The sequence below is a fragment of the Monodon monoceros genome, unplaced genomic scaffold (assembly GCF_005190385.1).
Source record: "Monodon monoceros isolate NGI ecotype Baffin Bay Population unplaced genomic scaffold, NGI_Narwhal_1 Super_Scaffold_1, whole genome shotgun sequence".
Taxonomy (NCBI): Eukaryota; Metazoa; Chordata; class Mammalia; order Artiodactyla; family Monodontidae; genus Monodon; species Monodon monoceros.
Window position 1 is genome coordinate 60,604,596 of NW_021703765.1, and position 25,142 is coordinate 60,629,737.

Sequence of the window (25,142 nt, forward strand, 5' to 3'; positions counted from 1 at the left end):
ACGATGGCACCACATGAGCTGTGTGTTCTAGAGATGGTCACTCACTCTTCTAGCAAGCTCTGTACCCCCGCCACCAAGATGTCCCATAACTAACTCTAGCCCCAAACCCTGGAAGTCCCTCCCCCACCCCCAGAGACGCCCTTCAGATCCCGAGGTGTGCAGGCTCCTCCTGCCTTGCTGACCAGAGATGGCCCCTGGTGGTCTCTGTCTGAGGGACATTGACGCTGGTGAGAGACAGAAGAAAAAACTGAGGAAACAGAGGAAACGTGGAGCAGCATACACAAAATGCAGCTCTGAGGAGCCATAACGAAAATACCAATCAGTTTGACTTCATAAATACTTAGACTTCTCTAAGACAAAAGACACCAAAATGAAAGTTACGAGAGAACTGGCGGGCCGGGAGAAAATGTTTGGAACACACATAACAGGCAAAGCGTTGGGAGCAGAGTCCATACAGAATCTTTCCTTTTCAGCGGGGCCTTCTGAAGAGACCACAGCCCCGACTGACACCTCGATGGCAGCTTTGTGAGAGACACTGAGCAGAGGCCCCAGTGAAGCTGCACCCGACCTGACCCGCAGACACTGTGCTGTTTAAGCCACTAAGTTTGTAGCGCTTTGTTACACAGCAGTAAATAACTAATACAACTTCCTTAGTGGGATCTCAGTTCCCCAACCAGGGGTTGAACCTGGGGCATGGCAGTGAAAGCCCAGAATCCTAACCACTAGGCCACCAGGGAATTCCCCACCTTCCTAACTTGATGACTCCTGACGTACCTCACTTTTGTTTTGCTTGTTCCCAACTAGAACCTGCAGTTAACTCACAAGGGGCCAGGAGGCCTCTACCTGCCCGCCTTGAACATGCCAGACGGCCTGGCCCCTTCTACTGTCCACTTTACTTTCACAGGTCGGGAGCAGGAGAAAGAAGTGACTATAGGGGGGCCAGTCTCTGTGGTTCTGTCCACGCCTCAGTTTGAAACCTAAACAAACAAGAACAGACATCCACTGAGTGACTTGGAGCTGCAGGGAAGGAGGCAGGGGGCAGGACGGGGCTGACTGTAGACTCCAGACACGCCAGCAACTTCAGGATGTTCCCACGATACTGGCTGCATTTGTTAAAAATACCTTCAATTCCAAAAATTACAAAGAGTGCAACCAATCCTGTTCATTCAAGCCAAGAAAAACACACCGAGTCAAACACACTGCGTGCCTGAGGGGGGTCTACCAAGAGGAGGAGCCTGCAGGTGCCCTGCAGGCCACGCGCCGCCCCTGCACCCACACAGCAAGCCCGGCTCCCCCCAACTTGGCTGCCTCCAGGGGCTTCTGGGAAGCCCCATGCCCTCTGCCCCCTCAACTCCAGTCCAAACAGGCTCTTTTATGCCGGCAGAGTCCTCACGGGGCACCAGGAACACCCTGGGCAGGGCCGGGTCCCTTGACCCCATACCCAGGGAAGAAACCAAATCGCTGGTCTCCCTTGGTGCTCCCCTGGGGTAGGGGGCCCGGTGGCTGCAGAATCCCGGGCAAAGGAAAGGGAATGTCCCAGGTGAGAAGGACACGGTGGACTGAGTGTGACTGTCACCTACAGCCTCTGGCCTGACTCTACAGACAGGAGATCCCGAGGCTGTCCAGGTGGCTGTGAGGCCCCAGGTGGTGCCTGGACCTGAATCAGGCCGCCATCCTCCGAGCGCCCGTGGTGCCCTCCCTCCACTGCCCACGGCCTCTGCTCCCGACCCGGCCGGTCTGTGTGCTCGGCGCTCCTCATCTCCTGCTCCCCCGCAGCAAGCCCAGGGGACAACAGCTCGAAGGAACACGTCCTGCAGGAAAGGGGCAGGGTCTCTGGAAGGAGAAACTTCCTCCTGGGCTGTCCTCGTGCCAGCCCACCCCCACATTCAGGTCGGATCTCCTGGTGGTTTGCAGTGAAGGGTGCGCCTGCCAGTGACCGGAGGTGACTGTGCCCGAGAGCCTGGGTGAGGCTGCAGGGCTGCCGGCTGAGCGGGGTCAAGGAGCAGCCTGCCTGCCTGCGCCTGCTCTGTGCCTGGAACCACGGCAGCCGAGCCTGTGCTGTGACCCAGCCTCTCTGGGCTCACATTTACTTTTATTTTTTAAAATGTTTTAATAGACTTTATTTTTAGAACAGTTGAGGGTCACAGCACAATGGAGCAGGAAACACAGAGATTTCCCACGTCCCCGACCCCTCAACACACAGCTTCCCCCACTAGTGACATTTATTGTAGAGCAGGACATTGAGACAATTGACGCACCTACGCTGACATGTCTTCATCACCCAGTCCATGTCTGCATCAGGGGTCATGCTAGTACATGCTACAGGTTTGAACAAATATTTGATGATGTGTTTCCACCATCATAGTGTCATACAGAGTAGTTTCCCTGCCCTAAAACCTTCCTGTGCTCTGCCTGTTCATCCCTCCCTCCCCCAGCCCCTGGCAACCACTGATCTTTTTACCGTCTCCATAGTTTTGCCTCTTCCAGAATGTCGTGCACTTGGAATCATACAGTCTGCAGCCTCCTCAGGTTGGCTCCTTTCTCTTGGCAATTTGCATTTAAGGTTCCGCTATGTCTTTTTATAGTTTGATAGCTCATTTCTTTTTAGTGCTGAATAATATTCCATTGTCTGAATGTACATGGTTTATTTATCCATTCACCTCCTGAAGGATGTCTTGGGTGCTTCCAAGTTTTGGCAATTATGTATAAAGCTGCTGTACACACCCCTGTGCAGGTGTTTGTGTGGACATAGTTTTCAACTCCTTTGAGTAAATAAATACCAAGAAGCGGGACTGTGGATCGTAGGGTAAGAGTGTGTCCAGTTGTGTCAGGCCCTGCCAGACTGTCCTCCTATGTGGCTGGGATATTGTCCATTCCCACCAGCCACGAATGAGAGCTCCTGTTGCTCCACACACATTTGCTTTTTAAAGCAACACTTATTATTTAAAAAAATATTTTTTTAATTTTATATTGAAGTATAGTTGATTCACAATGTTGTGTTAGTTTCATCACTTATTATTTTTTTAGTATAAAATGTCTTTGTAGAAAATTTGAAAACCTAAAGGAAAACATAAAGAATAAAATGAAAATCCCTAGTGATTCCCTGACCCTTCACCTGTTCATCAGATAAACGAGCATCTCCCTGGAGGGGTGTGTTCCAGGGCCACCCAGCAACCTGCCCGACCTGTCTTCACGTGGGGGAGGCTGCTGACTGACCAAACACCAAGCAGGTGCTCCCTACAAGCCGCTCTGCACGTTTAGGCAATAGGCCGTCCCACTACTGGCTGGTGCTGACAGATCCCAGCCCCATAGCCACACGCATCCTGCCAACCTGACTATAAATGCTGGCACAGCAATCTCCGGGATTCCGCCAGTCCCCTTCTGAGAGCAGTCTGGTGTTCCCAAGATGTGACCCCGTAGATGATCCAACAGTGAAACCCCGCTTCACAACTGGTCGCCAGCTCAGGCTGTCACTCCCGGCCACTGGACGAACAGCTGGGGCATTTGGGGTATGATTTTATGTTTGTATTCATCTTGATAATCTAAAGGGTTTCTAAATCTTATTATTCTATTTCATTTGTAAAAGGACAAGATTGTAATATCTGGCATTTTTGTTCAAAGAGAACAAAATAATTTAGAAGTAAGTGAGTTAAGTGGGAAAACACCTTCGAATGTGCACTTCCACTCAGCCACTTTTTTAATGGAAAGTCTTCATATAAATAGAGACATTTATCTATATGTGAGAAAATATTATCTGCAGATATGTGTATCTAACATCATCTATATCTATGAATGAGATAATATTGAATGGAACCCCATATACTCATCAGCTAATCGTTAAATTATTAACATTTTGTCATGTCTGCTTCATCTCTTTTTTTCCCTTTGCTAAAGTATTTTCCAGCATGGCCCAGACACATTTTACCCTTAAATATTCTGGGACACATTAAAAGGTGAAAATTTTTAAATATGATCACAATACCCTCCTCATATCTGACAATGTAAAAAACAGTGAAACACAATTCCTTTCAATCATCCAACATCAGCTCACACCGGCTTCTCCCCAAGGGTTCCCAGGACGCCCCTCTGCCTTGAGGTATAAGTATTTTGAAATCTGGACTCCATCTCGCTCTGAGACCAGGCCCCATCTCCTAACCCCTGAGCAGAGTGAGGGCCACAGAGTCAGACGCCACCCCCGTGTGGCTCCTTCTGTCCCGGGAGAAGGGAAGGTGTGGGGAGAACTTTGCCCCACCAGGCACAAATACACTCCAGCAAACCGACCCATAACCAAAAAGACATTTATTTTACTTTGGAAGAGGAGTTTAAAAAAGAAACACAAATTATTTCAACCAAAGTGATTTTTTTTTTTTTGCGGTACGCGGGCCTCTCACTGTTGTGGTCTCTCCCGTTGCGGAGCACAGGCTCCAGACGTGCAGGTCCAGCGGCCATGGCTCAAGGGCCCAGCCGCTCTGCGGCATGTGGGATCCTCCCGGACCGGGGCACGAACCCGTGTCCCCTGCATCGGCAGGCGGACTCTCAACCACTGTGCCACCAGGGAAGCCCCCAAAGTGATTTTTATGTTACCAATATCTTATCTATAAGGAAAATGGTCCATATCTACTCCTTAGAACCCTCACGCTCTGCAAGACACATTTCAAATGGGGCTCCCTGTAGAACAGGGTTCCCTCATGATTCCTCCAGTCAGCCAGATCTCTCTCTCTTTGGTTTGGATTTTCATTTTTTTTAAATGGCATGTAATTCATACATCATAAGATTCAAACATAAGATTCCTAAGTGTACAATTTATGGTTGTTAGCATATTTTAAAAGTTGTGCAACACCATGGGACTTCCCTGGTGGCACAGTGGATAAGAATCCGCCTGCCAGTGCAGGGGACACGGGTTCGATCCCTGGTCCGGGAAGATCCCACATGCCGTGGAGCAACTAAGCCCATGCGCCACAACTACTGAGCCCGTGCTCTAGAGCCCGTGAGCCACAACTACTGAAGCCTGCGTGTCTAGAGCCCATGCTCCGCAACAAGAGAAGCCACCGCAATAAGAAGCCCGCACACCACAAGGAAAAGTAGCCCCTGCTCGCCGCAACTAGAGAAAGCCTGCATGCAGCAACGAAGACCCAATGCAGCCAAAAGTAAAAAAAAAAAAAAAAGTTATGTAACACCATAAACTATCTAATTCCAGAATTTTTTCATCACCTCTCAAAAAGCTCTGTAACCAGCTGTCACTCCCCATTCTCTCCTCCCCCAGCCCCTGGCAACTGCTAATCCACTTCCTGTCTCTGTAGCTTTGCCTACTCTGGACTTTTTGATGTAAACGGAAACACAATATGTGGCCTTTTGTGTCTGGTTTCTTCCAGTTCAGCATCATGTTCTCAAGCTTTATCCATGTTGCCACATGAATCAGGACTTCGTTCCTTTTTATGACTGAATAATATTTCATTGTGTGCCTATACAACACTTTGTTTATCCATATTTCTGTTGATAGACGTTTAGGTGGTTTCCATGTTTTTGGCTTTTGGGAATAGTGTTATGAACATTTGTGTACAAGTGTTTGTGTGGACACACGTTTTCAGTTCTCTTGGGTGTATGCCTAAGAGTGGAATGCTGGGTTTTCAGGTAACTCTGCATTTAACTTTTTGAGTAACTGTCAGATTGTTTTCCAGAGCAGCCGTGCTGCTTTACATTCTCACTAGCAATGTGTGAGGGTTCCAATTTCTCAACATTCTTGCCAATATTTATTATTGTGTATCTTTTTGATTAAAACCGTCCTAGTGGGTGTGAAATATCTCATGGTGGCTTTGATTTGCATTTTCCTGACAGCTAATGACGTTGAGCATCTTTTCATGTGTTTATTGACCATTTTTATATCTTCATTGGAGAAATGTCTATTCAAGTCCTCTGCCTGTGTTTGAAATGGGTTATCTGTCTTCTTATTGCGGAGTTGTAGAAGTTCTTTATATATTATGAATACAAATCCCTCAGGCCTGCATGATGAGATTTGGTTTCACCCTCTGAGCTGATGATCAGCTTTGCTCGTGGGCCTGTGGGCTCCCCAGCCGCACTCCAGCCTGAGGGCTACACGGGTGGGGAGCGGGCCCTCAGCAGCTGGGGTCTGGCTCCCGGCCAGCCCGGCTGGCAGGGTTGGGCGAGCCTCAGGTGTGTTTGGGGAGGTGGGCCAGGGAATGGGGGAAGGCCCTTCTGAGGTGCCCCTAACCAGCACCCAGAGCGGGGGTGGGGCGGTGTCCTCGGACACACTCGGGGGCACAGAGCAGCACTTGACCTGAGAGGGTCTGACGATCTGCTGCTCCAAAGACCCAGTGCCAAGTGGGACGTGGAGCAGCCCAGCCCCCCCGAGGACACGGGTCTGAGGTGAGGCACGCTGAAGATCCCAGACCCCTTGTGAGAAGGCGCCTACGCCTTCTCACTGAGCCCTCACGTGGTCGTCCCTGTGTGTGTCTGGGCCCTAATCTCCGCGTCTTATAATGAACCTGCCATATCGGAACAGGGCCCACCCTGAGGACCTCATTCAACTCCAGTGCAGTCACACGCTGAGGTCCTGGGAGTCAGGACAGATGAATTTTCGGAGGACACAACACAGCCCATAACAACGTGACCTTCATCTCGTCCGCGCACAGCACCCGACACACAACACGCACAAACTCACGCGTGTAACAGAAACGGTGTGCGGTAACGATCACGCTGTGACCCCGGGAATCACCAACTTCCAAGGAGAAACTCCGCGCATCCCGCGCGCATATCACCACTAGAGGGCGGTGTGCGCTCGTGAACGGGGGCCAGGACCCTCCGCGCTCACTGAAGGGCCCAGGCCACCTTCATTTTTCTTTTTTTTTTTCAATGGAAGTATAGTTGATTTACAATGTGGTGTCAATCTCTGATGTACAGCAAAGTGACTCAGTTATACACATATAGACATTATTTTTTTTAAATATTCTTTTCCATTATGGTTTATCACAGGATATTGAATATAGTTCCCTGTGTTACACAGTAGGACCCTGTTGTTTATCCATCCTATATATAGTAGTTTGCATCTGCTAATCCCAAACTCCCAGTCCTTCTCTCCCCGCCCCTTGGCAACCACAAGCCTGTTCTCTATGTCTGTGAGTCTGTTTCTGTTCCATAGATAAGTTCATTTGTGTCGTATTTCAGATTCCACATATGGGTGATACCATATGGTATTTGTCTCTTTCTGACTTACTTCACTTAGTACGATCATCTCTAGGTCCATCCATGTTGCTGTGGATGGCATTATTTCATTATTTTTTTATGGCTAGCATTCCATTTTATATATGTACCACATCTTTATCCATTCATCCGTCGATGGACATTTAGGTTGTTTCCATGTCCTGGCTATTGTTAATAGTGCCACTATGAACATTGGGGTGCATGTATTTTTTTCAATACAGAGGCGACCTTCTGAGTGTCCCTGTCCCTCTCCCTCTCCATGCCCTGTGACCTCACTGAAGGCACCTGCTGACCCAGCATCTCTGGAGCGGACCCGGGCACCTCCTGTCCTCAGCAAGGGGAGAGGTTCCTGCCATGCACATGCCCTGTGGGATGGTCCCCGTGTCCTGGAGGTGGATCACAGGTACTGACACAGCACAGGTTCCAGAAAGACTCAGGGAAGAGTGATTCCAAGCAGTGGTGTCATCACTAGTAGCCCCGGCAGTCAGTCAGGAAGGGACCTCTGCCCCTTCTCTTGACCCTCCTGCCCCAGCCTGCAGCCACGCCTCCCCCTGACCCAGGACTCCCAATGCTGCCTCTCGTTCAGTGACCCTTAACTTTGTGCTGTGCAGTGCAATCAAGGTGGCCACTGCGGGTGGTGACCTGGGGGTCTGGGGAAGCTGTATGTAAGCCCAGTTTTCTCCAAGAGGCCGCCGTCTACCTGTGCTCTCAGGGGAGCAGGCTCCCATCACAGCATCTGGCTGGTTTCACAAACTGTTGCAAGGTCTGGGATTCAGGGCCCCCACGCACCCCCATCAGACTGGCCTCCGCCTCGAGAACTGGTGGGTCCACTGGCTGCAGGCGGGGTGCCAGTCCCCGTGAGCACACGGGGCCACCACACGTGCCGGGAGCCTGAGGGAAACTAAAGGGAAACTCTTGGCTATAATGACTCCGGATTTCAGCCAAGCCTACTCCAAGGGTAAAAACATAAATAAATAAAATGCTAACTTTCACAAAGGCAAGAGGCTTTCAGATTTCTAAAACACCCCTCGTGGCACCCATGCTCACGGCAGCATCATTCACACCAGCCAAAATGTGGAGGCAACCCGGGTGTCCACAGACAGAGGAACAGAGAAACACAGTGGGATCCACACAAAGGAATATTATCCAGCCTTGGAAAGGAAGGACATCCTGACACATGCCACTTGGATTGACCCTGAGGACAGTGCGCTAAGTGCCATGAGCACATCACAAGAGGAGGAGTCCTGCATGATTCCACGTGTGTGAGAGGTCCCTGGAGGAGTCAGGTTCCCAGAGACACAAGTGGGACAGTGGGGGCCGGCGCTGGGGAGGGAGACAGGGAGTCAGTGTCCAATGGGGACAGAGTGTCAGTTCGGGAGAATGAGAAAGTTCTGGAGGTGGATGGTGGGGATGGTCGCATAACGATGTGAATGTACTTAATGCCACTGAACCGTGCACTTTAAAATGGCTAAAACACTTAATTTTATGTTATGTATATTCTACCATAATAAAAAATGACAATGTCAAAAAGTCCCCCTCTTCGGGAGGTGCTCCATCAGAAAGGACCCTGAGGCCCTCGGCATGCTCCCCACCTGGTCCAGCTCTTCGCCCCTTTTCCTTCCCACCATCTGAACAGCACCCCACCTGCGAGGTGCCCACACATTTCAGCTCCAAGTGCGATGCTCTTGGACCCTCACCCTGGCTCAGCCTTCAAGGGCAGTGCCCCACCTGCTGTGCGGTCGTCAGGACCTCGGGCCGCAGGTCCATATGGTAAACGCTGTCCTGTGATCAGACCTGGCACAGCCTGCGCGCCGCAGGCCAGGCCCCCCAAACCCGCCACCAACCCCACCACTGGCACCGGCACTGGCACCGAGTGCGCGGAGGGGCTTTCACTCGAGGTGGATGCCGGCCTGGCCGCCAGGCTGGGGGATGCCTAGGGATCAGTACAGCTGAGCGTCCTGCCGACGCCCCGGGCGGGTTTCGGGGCTTCTCACACGAGAGGGTGGTAACAGGGCCGCACACTGTCACCCACAGAGCCCGGGCAACCGCAGGCAGGCAGCCCAGCACTGGGAACAAGCACAGGAGAGGAGAACAGCATTTAACTTGACAGAGATCTCGGTGATAAAAAGGCAAGTGGAACAATGGGGGGAAAGCCAGGACCAGGGGCGCAAGAATAATCCAACAGGGCTCTCAACCCAGCGCTTTCCTGAAGGGAAAAGAAACGCTAGGAAAACAAACTCTATTTCGTGGTGGCAACAATGAAACAATCTCGATTCTCCTGGGCTCCGTATTATTGGCCTCCAGAGGCTCTGTGTTTCTCAAGATTAGCCTTCCCTTGAGAAATGAGAAGAAAAGAAGAAATAGCAAATATTAGTTCCCCTCTCATGAGGTCACTCCTTGGAGCCGTCTTCTCCGGGGCCAGCTCTGCACAGTCCAGCGTGTGATCCTGGAGGCCAGACCCTCTCAAGTCAAGTGGGGGAAAGGCTGACAAAATACTCTTGAATTCCAGTGAAGCAAAACAGGAACGGTCCCCAGCCGTGCTTCCTCCCCAGCATCATTGCAGGAGCTCCTTGGGCTCAAAGAACGGAACCTGGGCACCCGCCCCCCACGTCGTGGGGCAGCAGGTGGGCCAGCAGGGCCAGCACTGATTTTCAGTCCTGATTAGTCATTGTGTGCGAGAGAGATATTTTCAGCTGAAATAATAGACAAGAGTTTCCCTAGAGAAAATATACACGCTCATTTTTTGGAACCACTTAACACAACCCTGTACCAAGTAAAGGTACATTTGGAACAACATGACACATTTCTCTACTTGGAAGAATGGCTGGTACAAATTGATGTCATCACGATGAAGATGAATGTGCCTGTTTTATGAGGCTCCCAGGCCACAGGTGAACGGCGAGCCATTGTTATCCAACTGGTTAATATTATTTTTACATAAATCAAGGTAACGCCTAACGACTGCCGAGCCTCTAAATCAACCCGCCTTTTCCTATTTGGAACATAAAGTTGGGCTGCAGCCAAGGGCTTCGGGAAACAGAGGGCTGCGAGCGGCATCTCAATGAGGATCATACTGTTCATGGCCGGATGTGGGCTCTCGGCTCTCAGCCACTTGCCCAAGTTACTAGCCAGCCTGGGAGAGCTTCGCGTGGACACTGCCAGTGACGCAGTGCTGCTGGGGTTAATGCCTACTTGGGCAGTGACGCTAGGAGAAAGGGGGTGGGAGGGGGCGCCGTGTCAAAGTGCCGCAGCCTCGGGCTGAAACAACAGTCATGTCTGAGATCAAGGTGTTGGTGGGAATAGTTCCTCCTGAGGCCTCTCTCCTGGGTGTGTAGATGCTGTCCTCTCGCCGTGTCCTCACGTGGTTGTCCCTCTGTGTGTCTGCGTCCATCATGTAAGAACACCAGTCATATTGGATTAGGACCCACCCCAGTGGCCTCGTTTTAACTTTAAAGGCCCATCTCCAAATGCAGTACCATTCTGAGACACTGGAGGTTAGGATTTCAACACATGAATTTGGCAGCAGGGGGTGGGGTAACACAATTCAGCCCATAACCGGGGGCACAGGAAAACACTGGCATCTTTTTGCTGTTGTAAAAGAAGATGGAAAGGAATGGACAGTTCCCGACTCCCTGCTGTTCTTTCCACTCTGGCTCAGAAACAGCAGCAGAGCAGGGAAGAGAAAGGAGGGTGACAGCAACAAGAAATTGAGTGAATTTTTTTTTTATTTTTTGCTACTCTATATTATTTTCCCTTATAAAAGAGGAATAGAATAAAATAGATAACTAATAAGGACGTACTGTATAGCACAGGGAACTCTACTCAATACTCTGTAATGACCTATATGGGAAAAGAATCTAAAAAGGAGTAGATAAAAATAAATAAATAAATAAAAAGGAGTGGATATATGTATAACTGATTCACTTTGCTGTACAGCTGGAACTAACACAACATTGTAAACCAACTATACCCCAATAAAAATTTAAGAGGGGGGGAATAGATATGATGAAAATAATTGTAAAAGATACAGAAAAGCAGCAATAACAATTATCCTTATTTCTTTTAGATCTAGGGCTTTTTTGAGGTACAATTGACACACAACATTATATTAGTTTCAGGGTTGCAACATAATGATTGGATGGTTGTAAGTATTGTGGAATGATCACAGCAAGTCTAGTTAACATCTGTCATCATACGCTCTTATGGAATTTTTTTCCTTGTAAGGAGACCTTTTTTTTTTTTTTTTTTTTTTTGCGGTACGTGGGCCTCTCACTGTTGTGGCCTCTCCCGTTGCAGAGCACAGGCTCTGGACGCGCAGGCTCAGCGGCCATGGCTCTCGGGCCCAGCCGCTCCGCGGCATGTGGGATCTTCCCAGACCGGGGCACGAACCCGTGTCCCCTGCATCGGCAGGCGGACTCTCAACCACTGGGCCACCAGGGAAGCCCCAAGGAGACCTTTTAAGATCTACTCTCTTAGCAACTTTCAAATATGCAGCACGGTGTTATTAACTATAGCTGCCATGCAGTACACTCCATCCCCAGGACTTATTTATTTTATAACTAGCAGTTCGTACCTTTTCTCCCTCACCTGTTTCATATACCCGTCAGCAACCACCAATCTGTTCTCTGTATCTATGAGCTTGTTTTGTTTTTTTAGATTCCACGTATAAGTGGAATCATACGGCATTTGTCTTTCTATGTCTGACTTATTTCGCTTTAAATAATGCCATCAAGATCCATCCATATTGTCACAAGCGGCAAGATTTCACTTTTTCTTATGGCTGAATAATATTCATGTATATATATGAATATCATATGTGGGGCTTCCCTGGTGGCGCAGTGGTTAAGAATCCGCCTGCCAATGTAGGGGACACGGGTTTGATCCCTGGTCTGAGAAGATACCACGTGCTGCGGAGCAGCTAAGCCCGTGCGCCACAACTACTGAGCCTGCGCGCTACAGCCCGCGAGTCACAACTACTGAAGCCTGCGCACCTACAGCCCGTGCTCCACAACGAGAGAAGCCACTGCAACAAGAAGAGTAGTCCCCGCTCGCCCCAACTAGAGGAAGCCTGCGCACAGCAACAAAGACCCAATGCTGCCAAAAATAAAAAACAAACAAATAAATAAATAATATATATATCATATGTATACTACATCTTCTTTACCCATTTATCCACTGATGGACACTTACATTGTTTTTACACTTTGGCTATTGTAAATAATGCTGCAACGAACATGGGGGTGCATGTATTTTTTTGAATTAGTGTTTTTGTTTTCTTTGGATAAATGTCCAGAAGTGGACTTGCTGGACCATATGGTAGTTCTATTTTTAGATTTTTGAGCAACCTCCATACTGTTCTCCATAGTGGCTGCAGCAGTTTACATTCCACCAACAGTGCACAGAGATTCCCTTTTCTCCACATCCTCACCAACACTTGTTATATGTGTTCTTTTTAAGGACAGCCATTCTGACAGGTGTGAGGTGATATCTCATTGTGGTTTTGATTTGCATTTCCCTGATGATTAGTGATGTTGAGCAACTTTTCATGGGCATGTTGGCCACCTGTATGTCTTAGAACGAGGTTACGAACATTTATTTTCCTGGGAAATTATCCATTTTAATGAGATGTTCAAATGCATTAGCATATAGTCATGGTTCGCTGGCTTCCCTGGTGACGCAGTGGTTGAGAGTCCGCCTGCCGATGCAGGCGACACGGGTTCGTGCCCCGGTCTGGGAAGATCCCACATGCCGCGGAGCAGCTGGGCCTGTAAGCCATGGCCGCTGAGCCTGCGCATCCGGAGCCTGTGCTCCGCAACAGGAGAGGCCACAACAGTGAGAGGCCTGCGTACCGCAAAAATAAAAAAAGAAAACTCATGGGTCACACTCTCTTATTATTTAAAAATGTCTGCTGTATCACACCTGCCATCACCCCCTACTTTTCAACCTGGCAGTGAAGATCCTAGGCCATGTCAAAGGTCCGCTACAGGGTGTGAGAGTTAGAAAGGGACAGATAGGGGTAGACTCGTGTGGCAGGTGATGGCTGGTTGATTGTCAAAGGGAGTGAAAAATTTCCCAAGATCAATGTTCAAAATTCAATTGCATTCATACTGACCAGCACAAATTATTAGAAAATGTAGTTTTATAGAATCACAGACATAGAGAACAGACTGAAGGTTGCCAAGGGGGAGGGAGCTGGGGGAGGATGGAGTGGGAGGTTGGGGTTAGCAGATGTGAGCTTTTATAGACAGAATGGATAAAGAACAAGGTCCTACTGTACAGCACAGGGAACTATATTCAGTATCCTGTGATAAACCATAAAGGAAAATAACATTTAAAAAAAGAATGTGTGTGTATATGTATGTATAACAGAATCACTTTGCTGTGCACCAGTAATTCACACAACACTGTAAATCAACTATCTGCGATTAATTAATTTAAAAGTAAAATTACTTAAAAAAAGAAAATGTAGCTTAAAAAAAATCCTTTACCATAGCAACCCATTTTAAAGGTACTTAAGGATAAATCTTAAAAACACTACCTAAGGCCTTTACAAATAAAATAATAAAATTTTACTGAAAACATAAACAGCCTAATAACATTAAAAAATAGCAAGACTCAATATTACAATCATGTTTGTTCTGCACAAATTTCTCTCTAAGTTCAAAGCAACTGCCATCAAAACCTCGATAGGATTTTCAGTGGGACTTCATAGGCTGATCCCAAAATGTGCAGTGAGAGAGCAAAGCTGCCAAGAAGCGCCCAGCCTGTTCTAAAGAGCAAGGTGGGAGGTCCCCACCGGATGTAACGATGGACCCAGAAGCTGAAATCACTGGGAGCCACCCCAGCACAGGATGGACAAGTGGTCCAATGGTGAATGGAGTCTAGGGTCAGTGCCGAGGACGCCTAGAACGTGGCGGAGGGCCACCGGGCACTGTCATCCGCAGGGGGAGAAGGGACTTTGGTTGACGTTCTGAGACAGTGGGCTACCCACGTGGGGAAAAACAGAACTGAATCTCCACCTCACAACTTACCCCAAAACACCTAATGCAAAACCTGACCCCCTGCAGAAGAAAACCCGGATGGCTATCTTTATAACTTTGGGCAGAAAAAAATACAACTTCTTAACTAAAACACCGAAAGTGCAAAGCAAGTTGATAAAGAAGTCTACACTCAACTTTAAAAGGTCTATATATTAAAAGACACCAAAAAGCAGTGAAGAGACGGGCCACAGCCTGAGAAAATATCTGCAGGGGACAGAGCCAACAAAGCACAGGACCCAGGCCAGCCAAAGAACCCTTGCAGACAAATAAGAAAAAGACCACAGTCCAACAGAAAAAAGGGGAAATGTGAACTGGCAATTCACAGGCTGGAAACGGAATGGCCAGTAAATACAGGAAAAGGCAGCTCTCACGCCTCCCGCTGGGAGGTGACCTGGAGCAGCCCTGGCTGGGCTGGGCAAGTCGTGTTTTAATGCAGACGTACCCTGTACCCTCGGGAACCTGTTGCCTGCCCCAGAGGGCTGAGTTGCTTCCCTAGACAGGCAGACAACTGGAATCTTCTGTCGGCCCGTCCGTAGGGAAAAGAGTGAACAGACGTGGCAGCCCAGCCCAGGGCTGGCATTCCTGTTGTCAACAGACAAAATTCAAATGAGTACAATTTAAAGATCTAATTAGTTTTATTCAATGATTCATGAATCATGCAGCACCCCACCTAGCAGACAGGAGCTCTGAGAGGCTGCACACAAGGCAAGACTTTTATAGGCAGAAGGCAGCAAGACAAGGAAGTTATACTCGGTCAGGAGCAGGTTGGCTGTTTCCGGGTCACTTTGCTTTAGGGGAGGGCGGGGGTCTCTCAGCCAGATGACCTCACCAGTGCTCATCAGGGGATCCCTGAGTGGCTGGCTTAAGATCCCATTTCTGGGAGAGCCAAGGGTGTGATGAAGTCAGATCTCAGTCTGGTGGTGTGGGCTGTGTTGTCTTGTTTTCAACCCTGTTGTGCTCTGAGAGGACCAGGCCCCCAGCACGTGCCCCAGGAGCTGAGCGTCCAGCGGCCCCACCCTGAACATGAGGGGCTAACTCACTGTGGGGAAGGGGGTGCTGCAGAGGGAGAAGCAGGTGCAGACGTAGGTGCAGGCGCAGGTAGAGACAGACACATGGTCTACACCCAGGGGTACGTACCACGGAGGGGTATGAGCCCAGGAACCAGCAGCACAAACACACACAGGACAGTGACACAAAATTCAGGTCACACCTGATCACTCTGGGGGGGCTCTGGGATGCTGCCTGTGTTTGTAGTATTTTACTTCTTAAGCTGGATGGGGGACACACTATGTTTCTGAGATAAGCTTTTTATCTTCTGTTTTTCTTCTTTTTGCTCTGATCTACTTCATATAAATAATGATTAGAAAACCACAGTATGAGTGTGGGCCCCTGGAGCCCCAGGCTGACACGCAGCCCCGGGCGGGGCCTGTGAGGGGCAGGAGGTGGCCGGGGAGGGGCAATGGTGGGAGCTCATTTTTGAAGAGAGCATCGCTCTGTTGATTTTATCTTTTAAAAGCTGCCCAAGTTCATGCAGGATGAAGCAGGCTCCGAAGGCTGGCTACACAACCTGCACTCCTGAGCTGGACACTTAGACATGGTTCAGATGACACACTCACACCATGTACATTTCCCACAATTAAAAGAAAAGAAAAGAGGGGCTTCCCTGGTGGCACAGTGGTTGAGAGTCCGCCTGCTGATGCAGGGGACACGGGTTCGTGCCCCGGTCTGGGAAGATCCCACATGCCGCAGAGCGGCTGGGCCCGTGAGCCATGGCCGCTGAGCCTGCGCGTCCGGAGCCTGTGCTCCGCAACGGGAGAGGCCACAACAGTGAGAGGCCTGCGTACCACAAAAAAAGAGAGAGAAGAAAAAAAGGCAGAGACCCCGAGTTTACAGCCCAGCTGGTTTGTCCTCTGCCTCCTGCCCTGTTTTCGTGTCTTCCCCGAATGTCAATTCACTGACCCGCCGCACACTGAGGTCTCGGAGGAGGCAGCGTGGCAGCTAGCCACCACGTGGAGACACGGGGACATGAGACACGGATGCTGTGAGTGCCGGGTGACAGGGGCAGCAGATGGCCAGCGAGAGGGACATACCACTCAGGACCTGGCACCACACAGACCGTGACCCTGGCCCTCCTGGGAGCTAGACCTGACCCCGACCCAACATCTTCCGAGAAAAGGAACCAAAACACCAGCAAAATCGTCAAAGCCAGTGTTAGAAAAGCTAATTTTAGGGAAGAGAACTTAAGTGGAAACTTTGGTCTCTTCCCGCCCCAGCCATGGAAGGCCCTAGAAGCAGCTGAGGCTTAGAAGGACAGTTCTGGCCCCCAGGAGCTCCCCCTGCACACTGACCCCGGGAGCAGCCAGCACAGGGCTGACACACCACCCCATGCTGTCTCCGTGCTGTCCCGTGGTGCAGAGTGGCCACCTACCCAGCCCTTGCACACGCATCGCCGTGGATGTGGTGCATCCTGAGCTCCTGAGACTTAGCCGCCATCGGCGTGTGTCACAGATAAATCCTGCCCATCCTTTAGGTGTGACTTCCGCAGAGGGACCCTCCCCCATCTGGATGCGCCCCCCCTTCCGTCAATATGGACATGATGTGTCATCCCCCACCCAAGGCGCTCTCATCACCTGGCCCATTGGGTTCTGTCTCCCAAGTGGCTGGCAGAAATAATTACAGATAAATGAAAAAGCGAGGCTCTGAAAGAGAGACTCGTGCACTGTCACTCAGCAAATCCTTGGGGAAGGTGAGGAGACCCAGCCACACGGGCACTGGGCTGGACACAGCTTTTCAGGAACCTACTGCCCATTAAGCCGACTGCACTGTTTTCCATGTTGAGCACATTCAGGGAAAGTGTTTTTGGCTCAAGGCTGCGGCCCTCACTTCGGGAACCTTCCCCCACCCTGCCCCGGAAGCACCTGGGCTGACATCACTCCCCTGTCACCGAGCAAGGACGGGGCATCCTGTACCTTGTCCTCCAAAAGCAAACAGAGAAACTCTGCTGCAAACAGCATCTCTCCACACTCCTGATGGCACCTCGTTCCAGGTGGGGAGAGGGCCTGGCCCCGTCGGGCACAAGGAGGCTGACTCGGTCCTGACAAGTGGGACCAGCCACTTGGAGATCAAGGAGGGGCCTCCTCTCCCCTAGTGACGCCGAAGTGTGGCCGGTGGGAGGGACTGACGGAAAAGGTTACTTTCCGGAAAGCGGAACTTTCCGGAGCTGGAAATGTTCTCTCTGGACAGTGGTTACCTGTCAGAACTCCTCTAGTGATTTCACTGGATGCAAATGATGCCTTATTTAAAAACAAAACTAAAACCACCACAAGCCTATTAAGATGGCTACTATTAAAAAAAAACAACAACAGAAAATAACAAGTGCTGGCTGGGATGTGGAGAAATTGGAACCCTGTGCACTGCTGGTGGGAATGAAAAATGGTGCAGCTGCTATGGAAAACAGTATGGCAGTTCCTCAAAAATTAAAAATAGAATTATCATATGAGCCAACAGTTCCACTTCTGAGTATAACCCCAAATAACTGAAAGCAGGGTCCTATGAACCCATGTTCATAGCAGCATTATTCACAATAGCTAAGAGGTGGAAGCAACCCAAGGGTCCATCTATGGATGAATAATGAAGCAAAATGTACCAACATAACAAGCAAAATAAACACACAGTGGAATATTACTCAGCCTGAAAGAGGAAGGAGATCCTGGCACCGGCTACAACACAGATGATCCTTGAGGACACGATGCTCAGTGAAATAAACCAGACCCAAAAGACAAATGTTGTGTGATTCCACTTATATGAGGTCCCTGGAGTCATCCTATTCATAGAGACAGAAAGTAGATGGTGGGGGCCAGGGGCTGGGGGGAGGGGAAGGGGGAGTCAGTGTTTGACGGGGACAGAGTGTCAGTTTGGGAAGATGAAAAAGTTCTGGAGATGATGGTGGTGATGGCTGCACAACAATGTGAACGTACTCGACGCCACTGAGCTGTGCACTTAAAAACGGCTAAAACAGTAACTTCAACGTTATGTGTATTTTACCGCAATAAAAAAATGGAAACAAACACATGAACAAAAGCCGAAAACTAAATAACGAAAAGCAGAGTGATGGCAAACAGATGTCTCTGAGCAGTACAGCCAGCTCAGCTGCCAGCAGCGGCCCCTGGGAACCGTGGTGCTCAAGTGTGTGGAACATTTTTGAAGAAAGGATACTTTAATGGACTAGTGTCCAGGCAGAGGGCCAGAGGAGCTGCGGCTTTGGATTTCTGGCTGGATCCTGTACAGTTTTGATGCATTAAGCAACCATTGCAACTTCTGATAATAATCTGACTTTCTTGTCTACTGAGGAGATAATTCTACAATTGACCTGGGCTCCCTGTAAATTAATAAATTTGCATCATGATGTTTTATTACATGTAAAATTTCAGACATTCTGAGCTTGAAAGAAATGAGTTTCCCGGTTTTCAAAGTTGTAGACTAGCAGACCCCAGACTTTACCCCCGACTTTAAGAGGAAACATTTAATAATTATTTTATGGTTGACTGTGAAATCTCTATGTCACATGAAAGGCACTCAGTAAACATCTGTCAGAGGGAAAAAATGATTAAGGCAATAAATTTTATGTTGAGTAATGTACCACAGTTTTTTAAAGACATACAGTGAGGGGGCAGAGGGTCTGTGCAAACCCACCCCCTCCTCATCCTCACTTTTCACCCAAAGGCTGAGGGGGGCAGAAGTCCCCTCTGCCCCGGCCCCTCCCTATGAGTCCACTTTCTGAGGAAGTGTCCGCCATGGCCCAGAGAGCTGACCACGTGAGACGCTACCACTGGCCCGAATCTCCGTCACCGCGGGCAGGAGGCCTCTCTGCCTGGATTGGGAAGGGCCAGACAGGAAGCGTTTCCAGCTCTGCAGACCACAGGTGTGGCGAGAGGACAGCCGTGTGTGACTGTGTCCCAGCATGGCTTTGTTACAGACCCTGATGTCGGAGTTTCATGTAATTTGCAGGGGTCGTGAAATCTCCTTTCAGTTTTTTCATGTAATGATGCAGCAGCCACTCTGAGCTCCGGAGCTGGGGGTCAGGTGGTTGGTGTCCGGCCTGCGGTGTCCCTCCCCACCCCTCCCCAGGGACCGGCCTGGGCAAAGTATGAAGCTACAGTGACATCAGCTTCAGAGGAAGCAGTGTGGACAAACGAGAGGCTGCAGGGCCAAGGGTCAGCGGCCATGCACGTGCAGCCTGGCCCCGCGCCCGGGCCTGGCGTTGTCACTCGGAGAGCAGCTGCCCCCAAACACACGAGAACTGGTTCATGTCCGTGTAGACCCGCAGTGGACCTTTGCCCTAGAAAATTAACCCAGAAATGGCACAAGCCAGCCGCTGTCCCCAGGAAGGAAAGCCACACTCGGCACACATGCTGGGCCTCTCGCAGGTGCGCACACAGACGCCCCCCCCCCCCCCGTCCCGTAACGACGCCCGGTGACAAAGGCTCGGACACTCGGGTACCATCCCAGGCACGGGGCAGCCAGCCCTCCACCCCTCCTGCCTCCTCCGAGCACACCTGCCGCAGGGGCTCTGAACCCCAGACCACACCCATCGCCAAATGCAGCAGCATCTCCACTCAGACCCTTCTGGTCAGGATTCAGAAACACACCCTTGATTTAACTTCTCTGTGCCTGTTTTCTCACCTGCCAAATGGGAATGAAATATCTACGCCCCTCGTGGGTCCTCATGGGGACTGGGACAAAGCCTGGGAGAGCCCCCCCCACCCCTGCCCCAGTCAAGGGTGCAGGTTAATCGGCTCTCCCTGCCCCTCCCGTGAGACAAAGGCCCCGAAGGATGAGAGCTGCGTGCAGCCAGCAGGCTTTGGGCCAGTGCCTGGCACCCAGGCGCTTCACCCATGCCACCCATGACTACTACAAAGAAGACTGGCGTCCGACAGACCCCCCTCCTTGGAAGGGGGACAGCTGTCCTTAGAGCTTCACCCAGGGCTGCCCAAGCCTCCTGGTCCTCCTGCAGCAGGAGGAATTCAGCCGGGCCACCAGGGACCCACTCTGCATCTGAACATGTTGCCTGAGATGGCGCCTGGGAGGCAGGGCCCCGCTGGAGCCCACTTCCTGGGTAACGGGAGGGAGCATGGGGGCGGGGGTTGGTGGGTAGGGGGCAGCGTTGCTGGGGGGGAAGATGGAAAATTGTGGGAGATGCAGCTGCACAATGTGTGAATGTGCTTAGTGCCGCTGCGCTGTACGCTTAGAAGTGGTAGGAATTGTCAATTTTACATTAAATAAATTTTACCACAATAAAAAAAAAAGAAGAAAAAGTCAACATGGGGAAAAATATTACAAAAAGAGTGTCCAGGAGCACTTCCAAGGTCATACTTAGATTTTTGCTTCCTCAGCCAGGAAACATGTAACTTTGCATTTGATTTATTCTGTTCCCTTTTTATCAGCAGTTCCCAAGAAGTGAAAACAGGGAACTGGAGCTCTCACTGCCACAGGGAAAGATGGGTAGCTGACTGGAATGCTCAGCACCAGCCGCTTCCTGTAGGCCTGTCCACCAGGTCCTGTCACCACATGACAAGGGCATGGGAGCTGCAGCCTTTGCTCTGGGGCCTCTTGGCCTCTCCCCAGCTCAATCCCGAGTGGCGGGTGCCATGCGCGCCTGCTGATTCTGCACACCGGGGACTGGTGGCAGGAGACTCCCCCAGACCAGGATGCGGGGCTCCTCCCCGTGCCACATCCTGCACCCCAGGCCCTGACTGGCGTCTGGCCTCCCCAAGTGGCCCCCAAGGCTCTCACACGTGCTCTTCCCACGTGTCCAGCAGGAGAGAGGACTTCTCCCACGGGTCCCACAGGCAGCGCGGTGGTTGTGCGGGTACAAACCTCCCTCTGTCCCTGGCGTATCCTACCAACCAGGAGCAGAAAGCACGGATGCTGTCGTGGCTAGCGGGGGGTGGGGTGGGGGCACAGGGCAGCAGAGGCTGGACTGGAGGCTGAGCGGCCCCAGCAGAGCCTCAGGGAACTGTTTTTAAAAAAGTGAACTTGCTTCGGGAATCTAGGTGCCATAACATCTTTGTTGTAACAACCTGCGTGCCGGCATCTGCCCTGTGTGGCCCTGGGAACTCTGGATTCTGAAGCCCCCGTGCCCGTGGCCCCAGGAACGCAGCTCTGGGGAGAGGCCTGTCCGAAACAAACAGTTAATCTAGGTGGAGTTTCCTAAACCCCATGAACCTGCAAGAAAACCAAGTGATGAATAAGTGTTTACTTTTCTTTCCACTGCCCTTTGCAACAACCTGCCGTTTGCGATAAAGGTCTCAGAGAACGTTGAGCAGTGCTAGAGAAAACAGGAAAAACAAACTCTGAGTCTTTACATAAATATATATTCTAGCAAAATCTAAATTTAATCTATTAAGTAGCACAGGGCCAATCAAAAGATCACACAGAGCTCTCCGACCCCACTCACCCAGAAAACGGTATCTCGAAGCTGCGGCCCTTGATCCTGTACAATGCAGAGCTTTGAACTGTTTATGATATAACACAACAGACACACAATCACTCAAGAACAGTTATTCTGCCCTTTGAAGCCGCCTGCAGCTCAAGTATTACACAGGCAGGAAGCAGAAATCGGTGCTTTGATTTGTTTAAAATAAATTAAACACAACTGGCAACCATATTTCCTCTTATTCAGAGGAAGTTACAAAAGGTACAGAAGACCAAAAATACCAGGTTGACTTTGAAATGGGGAGCCAGTCTCTTCATCAGCAAAAAACCCCCAGTGCTGGCCCTTAGCACGCATTTGAAGGCCCTGCATGCACCGATTTTAAAGAGGTTACCGCTGTTCAAAATAACTTGGAAATAACTCTGAGTTTCTTTCGGGTCACAGAGTAAGTCATTCAAATAAATATGGCTCAACATTTTAGAATCAAGCCTTTCTTCCTTTCAAATTCAAACCTAGGCTTTGTCTTGTTCCTCAGTTACCCCGTCAGTGAAATGGGGACCACAGACCCTACTTGAGAGAGTGTGAGGGGAAGAGATGCAACGCTTAGGAAGCGTTCAGGGTAGCGCTGGGCACGTAGGAATCGCTCCAAACATGGGGTTTTTCAAAAAAGCCACTAGAGGGAAACATCCTGGCTGCTGACGTGATGAAGTCCCTTCCGTGTGGAGGGGAAGGCGACGGCGTTGTCTCCACGGTTTGGCCTGTGCTCCCCTCCCTCCACCATTTTCCCTCTCAGTCACCAGGACCCAAATGGGCTCCCGGGACCCCTTTCCAACCTGGCCCCACTTGAGCGTTTGGGCGGCTACTCCCCATCGAGTAAACATCTGTGTCTGCCTCCGATCCCTCTCAAGACCCAGAACGCCACCCTGGCCTCCTCCATCTGCCCCCCATCCCAGCAGATCACAGCCCCCCATGCCTCCGCTTCCACCTGGAACTCAGTAACGCCAAAAACTGTGTCTTGGGTGCCCAAGCACCCTCCGGAGTTTCCTACCCTCTATCCTCTGACCGGCCCTTAGGTATCCTACAAGGACTTCCAATCCCAAACAATCCGCTAAAGCAGCTTCACAGGGTCACAATCGATGGCGCACACCGTGTGGGGCTGTTTCTGGCTCTGCTCTGTCCCATCGGGCCACGCGTTCATCCTCCTCCAACACCACCCTGTCTTGGTGGCTGCAACTTTGCAGTCAGTCTTGGAACTCTGCGGATGGTGTGTGTCCTTATGCCACATTCTTCTCTGAAGTCTTGTGGATTCCAGCACCTTTGCCTTTCTGTGGGAACTTTATTTTATTTTATTTATTTTATTATACAGAAGGTTCTTATTAGTTATCCATTTTATATGTATTAGTGTATATATGTCCATCCCAATCACCCAATTCATCACACACACACCCCACACCCACCGCCGCTTTCCCCCCTTGGTGTCCATACGTTTGTTCTCTACATCTGTGTCTCTATTTCTGCCCTGCAAACAGGTTCACCTGTACCATTTTTCTGGGTTCCACATATATGCGTCAGTATACGATATTTGTTTTTCTCTTTCTGACTTACTCCACTCTGTACGACAGTCTCTAGATCCATCCACATCTCTACAAATGACCCAATTTTGTTCCTTTTTATGGCTGAGTAATATTCCACCATGGGAACTTTAGAATCAGCTTGTTAATTTCTACAAAAAGGCCTGCTGGGATTTTGATTGGGACTGAGTTTAATCTCTACATCAATTTCGGGAGAACTGACATTTCAACGATACAGTAAGTCCCCTACATACGAATGAGTTCCGTTCTGAGAGTGCGTTCGTAAGTTCAAATTGTTCGTAAGTCCCACAGAGTTAGTCTACATACCCAACTAACACAACCGGCTATATAGTACTGTACTGTAATAGGTTTATAATACTTTTCACACAAATAATACATAAAAACAAACACAAAAAATAAAACATTTTTAATCTTATAGTACAGTCCTTTGAAAAGTACAGTAATACAGTACAACAGCTGGTATACAGGGGCTGGCATTGAGTGAACAGGCAAGAAGTGTTACTGATTGGAGGAGGGAGAGGAGGTGGGAGATGGTAGAGCTGCAGGATCCATCAGCAGGAGACAGAGGGCAAGCTGCAATTTCACTCACGCCTGACGCTGATGGAACGCACGTTTGCGTCTTTGAAAGTCTGCAACTTGAAGGTTCGTATATAGGGGACTTACTGTATTGACTATTTCAATCCACGGACACAATATCTATCTCCGTTTATTTAGGAATTCTTTTCTTTCTTTCATTGGTGTTTTGGAGCTTTCAGCAAAAAGTCATTGCATGTATTTTGTAGGAATTATTCCTAGGTATTTCATGGTTTTTTTTGGTTCTATTGTGAATGGAAATGTTTAAAATTTCAATTTCCAACGGTTCTTTGCTAGTATATAGCTCTCTGGATCTATTGAGATGATCATAACATCTCCTTATTGAGGAAAGCCATTTGATTGACTGTCAGATGTGCAAACACCCTTCTATTCCTGGGATAAACTCTATTGCCCGTGATGTATTATCCTTCTTATCCACGGCTGAGGATTTTCACATCACGGCCCATGCGGGACCTTGCTCCATTGTTATCCTTTCCTCTTTTTAGGCAGGCATTTAAGTGACTTGCAGGCTAGCGTGATCCTTTCGACACTTGCTTCTAAGCTTTGCTGGGCGCGGGAGGGTCGAATGTACCCTCACTCTAGTGCTCGTTTTCCCCACTGCGACCTAAGGGGGCCCTTCAGGGGTCTCTCCAGCATGGCTGGGGGTCAGCGAGAGCCACCCACTGCAGCTGAGCTCCTGGGATCTGCCCCCTGGCAGCTCCCTGGCAGCTGTTCTTGGCCTGGCTCCGCGGGGTCTCACACACACACACACACACACACACACACACACACACAGCTCAGTAATCCCCAAATGCTCAGGGATCCCTTTTCTCCAGGACCCCAGCTCTGTGCTGCCTGTTGTTCGATGTCTGAAGATAGTTAATTCATATATTTCGTCCAGGTTGCCAGCTGCTTAGGGCGGCAGAGTGCGTGCAACATGGTTACCCCATCCTGCTGCCAATTACTTGACCTTGACACGGTCCATCCCAGGACAGTCCAGCCAAGCACCTACGCTCAACCTGCCTCAGGAGGATGCCACCCCAGAGAGCCACGTGTCCAGCCCTGTTCGTGGCCCTCACCTACGGGGCTTGTGGCTCCAAAATGCTGCTGCCAGGGTTCTTGCTGGTGGCCCTCCCCAGAAGCCGGGTACGAGGGACGAAGGAGTGTGGCAACACCTGGTCTAAAACTCTAGGCCTGACCCACCTGGAGAAGCTCAGAGGATAAATTATGAAAGAGGATTTTCAAAAATATTTGCAAATGAAGCAACTGACAAAGGATTAATCTCCA